Source organism: Mastomys coucha, chromosome X (assembly GCF_008632895.1).
Source record: "Mastomys coucha isolate ucsf_1 chromosome X, UCSF_Mcou_1, whole genome shotgun sequence".
In the NCBI taxonomy this organism is placed as follows: Eukaryota; Metazoa; Chordata; class Mammalia; order Rodentia; family Muridae; genus Mastomys; species Mastomys coucha.
The window spans coordinates 122,589,918-122,597,280 of NC_045030.1; the positions used below are offsets into that span (position 1 = coordinate 122,589,918).

A 7,363-nucleotide genomic window follows, 5' to 3' on the forward strand; every position below is an offset into this window, starting at 1 on the left:
TATAGAAGCTTTGCAACTTTATGAGGTCCCATTTGTCAATTCTTGATCTTAGAACATAAGCTATTGGTATTATAATCAGGAAATTTTCCCCTGTGCCTATGTGCTTGAGGCTCTTCCCCACTTTCTTTATTATTAGTTTCAGTATATCTGGTTTAATGTGGAGGTCCTTGATCCACTTGGACTTGAGATTTGTACAAGGAGATAGGAATAGATCGATTTGCATTCTTCTACATGCTAAATGCCAGTTGAACCAGCACAATTTGTTGCAAATGCTGTCTTTTTTCCACTGGATGGTTTTAGCTCCTTTGTCAAAGATCAAGTGACCATAGGTGTGTGGGTTCATTTCTGGGTCTTCAATTCTATTCTATTGATCAATCTGCCTGTCACTGTACCAATACCATGTAGTTTTTAGGGATTTTCTTTGCTATAGAGTATTCCAAGTTCATAGAATCCCATTGGTTAAGTGTTCACCTATTTTCTGAACAAGCAGAGTCTTACTTTAAAAGCCACTACATATACAAACATGTTGTAGCATACTCCCTAAATTTTCTAGCAGTTTCAGTTTGAGGTTTTTTTCTTAAGTTTTCTGATCCTTATGGAGTTGACTTCTGTGAAGGGAATTAGATAAAAGTCCTGTCTAATTTTTTCACATATAAACATCTATTTCCCAACACTGTTTATTGACAAGGCTGTCTTTCCTCCTCCAGTGTCTGTTTCTAATGTATCTGTAAAAATATTAGGGAGCTAATGTTATGTAGGATTACATATGTCTTAAATTTTAATTCATTGATTCATGTATCAGATTTTGTATGAGTAGCATAAATTTGTATTTTTATGGTTCTAGACTATATCTTGAAATCGGTTATGGTAGTATCTGTTGAACTATTCTCTTTACTAAGAATTGTTTTGTCTCTCTAGAATCTTTTGTGTTTGTATAAGTCTAAGAATTTAAAAATATTTCTGTAAATAATAGCATGGAGATTTTAATGGAAATAACATTGAATCTATACATTACTTTTTATAGTATGGTCATTTTCTCAATTTTAATTGTATTAATAAACAAGCATGTGATGTCTTTCTTCAGAGTTGTAAACATTATATTATAGAGACCTTTCACTTTTTCATTAGGTTTACTCTTCAGATTTTGTTTTGTTTTGGTTTGATTTAGACTATTGATAATGGAATTGTTTCCATTTTTTCAAATATTTGTATTATAGAAAGACTACTGATTTTACATGTTAATTTTGTATTCTAACACCTTGCTGAAAAGTGTTGATTATTTCTATTATGTTTCTGATATATTCTTCAGGGTCTCTTTGTGTAAAAATTATATTATTTGAAAAGAAAAGGGATATTCTAAACTCACTTTCCATTCAAAAATACTCTATCGGCTTTTCTTATTTTACAGATCTTGCTAAGATGTCAAAAACTATACAAAATATGATTGTAGATATTGGAAAGTCCACTCTTTACTCAAATTTCAATGTAAATAATTCAAAATTTGATCCATTTAGTATGCTATTGGCTGTGAGTTTATCAATTTGTATTTATTGCTTTAATCCTATTTTGTAACTTTTTACCAAGAACAGATGCTGAATTTTGTCAATGGTCTTTTCTTCATCAGAGATTAGGTTATTTCTGTCAATTTCTATTGATTTCTATAATTTATCACGTTATTGATTTGCCTATGTTGAACCATCCACGAATCTTTAGGATGGAGTCAGCCTGACCTCATTTAATGATCTTTTAAATATGGGCCAGTATTAATTTTGTAAGTATTTTATTTGAAATATTTATATTATATAAATAAAAGATACTGATATCTTTCTCTTTTGCTGCTATTACTATTGTTTTATCTATACTAGGTTTGGTATAAGAATGAAACTGGTGTCACATTTGCTGGTCCACTTGTGTGTACTGGCTGGTTTTTTGTGTCAACTTGACACAGGCTGGAGTTATCACAGAGAAGGGAGTTTCAGTTGGGAAAGTGCCTCCATGAGATCCAGCTGTGGAGCATTTTCTCAATTAGTGATCAAGGGGATAGGGCTCCTTGTGGGTGGTGCCATCTCTGGGCTGGAGGTCTTGGGCTCTATAAGAAAGCAGGCTGAGCAAGCAAGGGGAAGCAAGCCAGTAAGGAATATCACTCCATGGCCTCTGCATCAGCTCCTGCTTCCTGACCTGCTTGAGTTCCAGTCCTGACTTCCTTTGGTGATCAACAGCAAAGTGGAAGTAAGCCAAATAAACCCTTTCCTCCCCAACTTGCTTCTTGGTCATGATGTTTGTGCAGGAATAGAAACCCCGACTAAGACATTGTGTAACATACAACTATCATGGCTAGCCATCTGGAACTCAACAACGGCACCAAGACGCCCACTCTGTGAACTTGGAAGTCCCCTCCTGGCCAGATGACTGAGGCTGTGAAGGTTGCTACTGACATGGGGTATCTCTACATTGACTGAGTCCAGGTGTACCAGCATGCGAAGGAGGAGGGGGTAGCCCTCTAGGAGAAGCTCAAGGAGCAGGTAGTGAAGTGCTAGGATCTCTTCATTGTCAGGAAGCTGTGGTGCACGTTCCACGACAAGAGCACGGTGAAAGGAGTCTGCCAGAAGACACTGAGCAACCTGCAGCTGGACTACCTTGATCTCTACCTTATTTTACCTATTTCCCACTGAATGCATCAGGAAACATGATCCCTAGTGATGCTGATTTTGTGGACACTTGGACAGCTATGGAACAACTAGTGGATGAAGGTTTGGTAGAAGTAATTGGTGCCTCCAACTTCTACCTTCTTCAGATTGAGAGGATCTTGAACAATCCTGGCTTAAAATATAAACCTGCAGTTAAACAGATCTAGTGCCACCCATACCTAACTCAGAAGAAGCTGACTGAGTACTGCCATTGCAAAGGCATCATAGTGACTGCATACTGTCCTCTTGGTGCTTCTGACAGGCCCTGGGCCAAGCCTGAAGACCCATCTCTCCTGGAGGACCCCAGGATCAAAGCAATTGCAGCCAAGTACACTAAAACTACAGCCCAGGTGTTGATCCGGTTCCCCATTCAGAGGAACTTGGTAGTGATCCCCAAGTCTATGACACCAGCGTGTATTGCTGAGAACTTTAATGTCTTTTGACTTTGAGTTGAGCAGCAAGGATATGACCATTCTACTCAGCTACAACAGGAACTGTAGTGTGTGCACCTTAATGAGCTAGGCCGAACACAAAGATTGCCCCTTCCAAGCAGAAATCTGAAACTGTGGCAGACTGACCCCAGCTCCTCCTCAATCAACATATACCTGTTCTTTCTGTCTCATCTGTCCTTGCAAGTGTCCTATGTCCCTCTGCACTGCGTGGCATCTTGCGAACCAGAGGGTGAGAGATTTTTAGTTTAACACAAAATATGGAGGGCATGACCAACAGCTGAGGTATTTCTTCCAGCCTTTCTTGGTCTTTCTTCTTAGCCACTTGGAGGACTTTAACACGAGTACCCTTTCCAACCAAAGAGAAGCAAGATTTATAGCCCAAGTCATGCCACTAACACTTACATTTGAGTGCTTACAATTGTAATCCTTTGGGTCAGACTTCTCCTTGCCTTAAATAAAAACTGCTTTTGTGAAAAGAAAAAAAAAAGAATGAAACTGGCACCATAGAAGTTTAAGAGTGATTCTTATATTTATATTTTATAAAATAGTTTGAAAACATTATATTGTGGTTCTTTAAACACTTGATAAAATCTATCAGTCTCTGTGCTGTAAAAATTTTAAATTTAATATTCTTATATACATATAATGAGTTTGGATCAAATCCAGCCCCCAATTCTTCTATTCTAATTTCCTCCTATCTCTTTACCACTTTTCCTTCCTAACTTCATTTGTTCACTCTTTTGTAGAAAACCCACTAAATCCTCTTAGGGTTGCCTACATATGTGTGGGTACAGAACTAATTTTCACAATGTAAAAGTTTGCACTCCCACCTCAGAGTGTAAATGACTTCTTTTCTCGATATCCACTCCAACATTTATTGCCATTTGTTTTAGTGATCTTAACCATTCAGACTCAGGTAAGATGAACTCTTAAAATAATTTTAATTTTAAATTTCTCAATAGCTAAGGATGTTAAAGTTTTCTTTTTTCCTCATTTATTTTTATTATTTTTTTCATACACTCTATTCTGATCATGGTTCCCTTTCTCCAAAATCCTGCTAGGTCCTTCTCACTTTGCCATCCAACCAAGTCCATGCCATTTTCAATACTTCTCAACCATCTGTATTTCTTCATATGACAACTCTGCTTAGTTCTATGCTCCATTTTTATAAATATATTTTTTATTTTCTTGATGTTTAGGTTTTTTTTTTCATTCTTTGTTATTCTAGCAAACATCCTTCTGGTAACAATTGGTATTAAGGCCTGTGCTACTGGGATACCTGATTGTAAAAATCTTTCTTGTACCTATTAGTTAAAGTATATACCCTCCTTTTTGTCTGTCGAATTCAAGATATCAGTCATGTATTATGTTGAAGATCTTGATTCATTTGAATTGAGTGTTGTGCAAAACAAGAGATAAGTATACAGTTTAATTCTTCTGCATGTAGTTATCCAATTTGAATAGTACCCTATGCTATATTTTCTTCATTACATATTTTGAGCTTCTTTGTCAAAAAAATAGGTGGCTGTAAGGATGTAAACTTACATCTGTCTTCAATTCTATTCCATTGATCAATGTGCCTGATTTTATTATAGTTCCATGGTAATTTTATTATTAATGATCCTTAGTATAATTAGAAATAAGAGATGATAATATGCATGGTGATTTGGTTGTTTTTAATTATTGGTCTCATCTTAATTTAACTCGTGTGTTAGATGTATCTAGAAATTCAGCTATGCCATTTCGGCTTTTCAAGTTTGTGGAACATAGGTTTTTATGTATGTCCTTTTATATATTTTGATTTCTTAATATTTTCCCCCTGTTCATCTCTAATTTTAGAATTTTAATGTGTGTGTGTGTGTGTGTGTGTGTGTGTGTGTGTGTGTGTGTGTGTGTACATACTCCGTAGCATACTTGTTCAGGTCAGTTGAAACTGTGAGAGTCTACTCTTAATTACTGTGCAGGTTTTATCTAACCCAGGTTTTAAAGCTTGCAGTTAAGAGTCTTTACTTCCTGAGCTATCTCACTGACAGACTAATTTTTTTTTTTAATTTCTGTCTTCTCTTTTAGTTGATTTGGCTAAATATTTGTTAGGTATCTGGCTTTTGTTGAGTACAGAATAAGTATATTTGCCAGGGGTACATTAAAATTTCCATAAAGGCAGCTTTTATGAGAGGAATTTTTAGAATTTTTATACTATCGAGTTTTAAAAATATTATTTTTTAAAATTGAACAACATATATACTTTCCATGATCATAATGGTATCAATAGTATAATATGAATCTAAACTATTCATTTTACTTATACCAGAATCTATTTGAAAACTAGACCAACATATTTTAAAGTATCTAAAAGGGAATATAGTATAGAAAGCAAAGTAATCTAGCATAATTTCAATACTGGTTTAAGAACATAAAATTACTAATTTGAATTGTACAAGGAGCTTTAAAGAATAACTAGTAGAGATGAAAATAAACAAAAAGGATGAGTAAACAAGAACATTATTATGCAGACATTTATGAACCATTAAGCATAATCATAGCTAGGAAAATAGCTTCTGTTTGCTTGAGATAACCACTCTTAAGTCAGATGCATAATACTTTCAATGGCAAATCCAAGAATATTTATATTATAAGCAGAATGAGATGCAATATTTGTGTACAATATGATATGGAATTCCAAAGAATAACAGTGTCCATTACTAGTAGACTTCTGATCAAAGGAAGATAACTTAAAAATAATCTTACAAGAATGTTGATAGGAAACTATGTCTAGATAAACACAATGTTTTTTTCAGAGAAAACTCTGCTAAGATGTCAATCATGCGTATAGTTTCAAAAGACAAATTGTATATCCTATTTGACTCAAACATAATTACTAAATGTTATAGACCATTATCATCTCATACACCAAAACCCAACGAACTTTAATCAAAATACACATGAGCAAAGCCAAACCAATACAGAAAAACTCTCATTCTATTTTCTTCTTGGTGTCAAATTTAATACCTGTCAATTCAATGCTGCCTTTATAAAACTCTTTATAAAATTTGAAATGTGAAAAAAAATTTGAAATGTGCTAATGAATTTTTATACATTCTTATCAATTCTGTATTGGAATATGAAAATATTTCAAAAATACATTATATGAAACTGTAAATGAATTTGTTTTCCAGAGCTATATGAACCTCCAGGTTATCATCTCAGAAACACTTACTTAGAGAATTTTATTCCAATGCTAAATATAACAAACATAGACAATTCTCATTGTCTTTGTTCTTTAAAAATTTGAGGTATTTCTAGACCATAAACCAATTTCTATAATATTATTTAATTAAGTACTTCCCCCAAAGACTCTTGAGCAATTTAGTTAATTTCTATTAAGAATTTAACTAGTAAATGATGACCAAATACAGCAATTGCTCAGAAATAGAATCATTCAACTCAAGTTCACAAAAAAGCACAAACTGCCCACTTATACTTTTAGGCTTTTGGTATCTACACACATTAGAATTCATTAAAAATTATTCATCTTATTGCTTTTGTCACAGAGAATCGTTATCATTTTTAAGGTACAAATAATATTTACTTTGGGTAAAATGCTATTCATTATCTGAAATGAAGGTTTTTGATGTACTCAATTGCTTATGCTTTGCCAAGACTATTTACTGGAAATATATCCTTTATGCATAATGAAACAAATATGGTCTATGATTCTTTGAAGGCACTTTGAGGTTACTGCAGCTCTAATAATTCTGTCATCTAAAGAGCTAAACCCTACCTAGAAGTAATACAGAATATTCTTAGCTACTTATGGGGCAATGACTTGAAAAGAATGGTTGATACCAAGATGCCTTTATTATTATTATTAGTAGTAGTAGTAGTATTATGTTGATTATGATTTCTATTCTTGTTCATCAACTTGTTTACTTATGGAATTAAATAACACCTGTTTTCACAAGTTCGTTTTTTTTTTTTTTTTTTTTTTTTTTTTTTCCTTTCAAGACAGGGTTTCTCTGTATAGCCCTGGCTGTCCTGGAACTCACTCTGTAGACCAGGCTGGCCTCCTGCCTCTGCCTCCCAAGTGCTGGGATCAAAGACATGCACCACCACTGCCCGGCTGGGAAAATAAACTTTTAATAAGGGCCACACATTCTGCTAGGATCCTGTATAAAGAATATGGACAAAGAAAGCTCTTGTTCTTTGCATGCTTGCCTTCCTCTT

At 34.3% G+C, this 7,363-nt stretch overlaps 1 pseudogene; it reads left to right on the forward strand.

The window, feature by feature from the left end:
* Positions 1-2,330: 2,330 nt before the first annotated feature.
* On the forward strand, positions 2,331-3,248 carry LOC116094397 (annotated as a pseudogene).
* Positions 3,249-7,363: the final 4,115 nt, after the last annotated feature.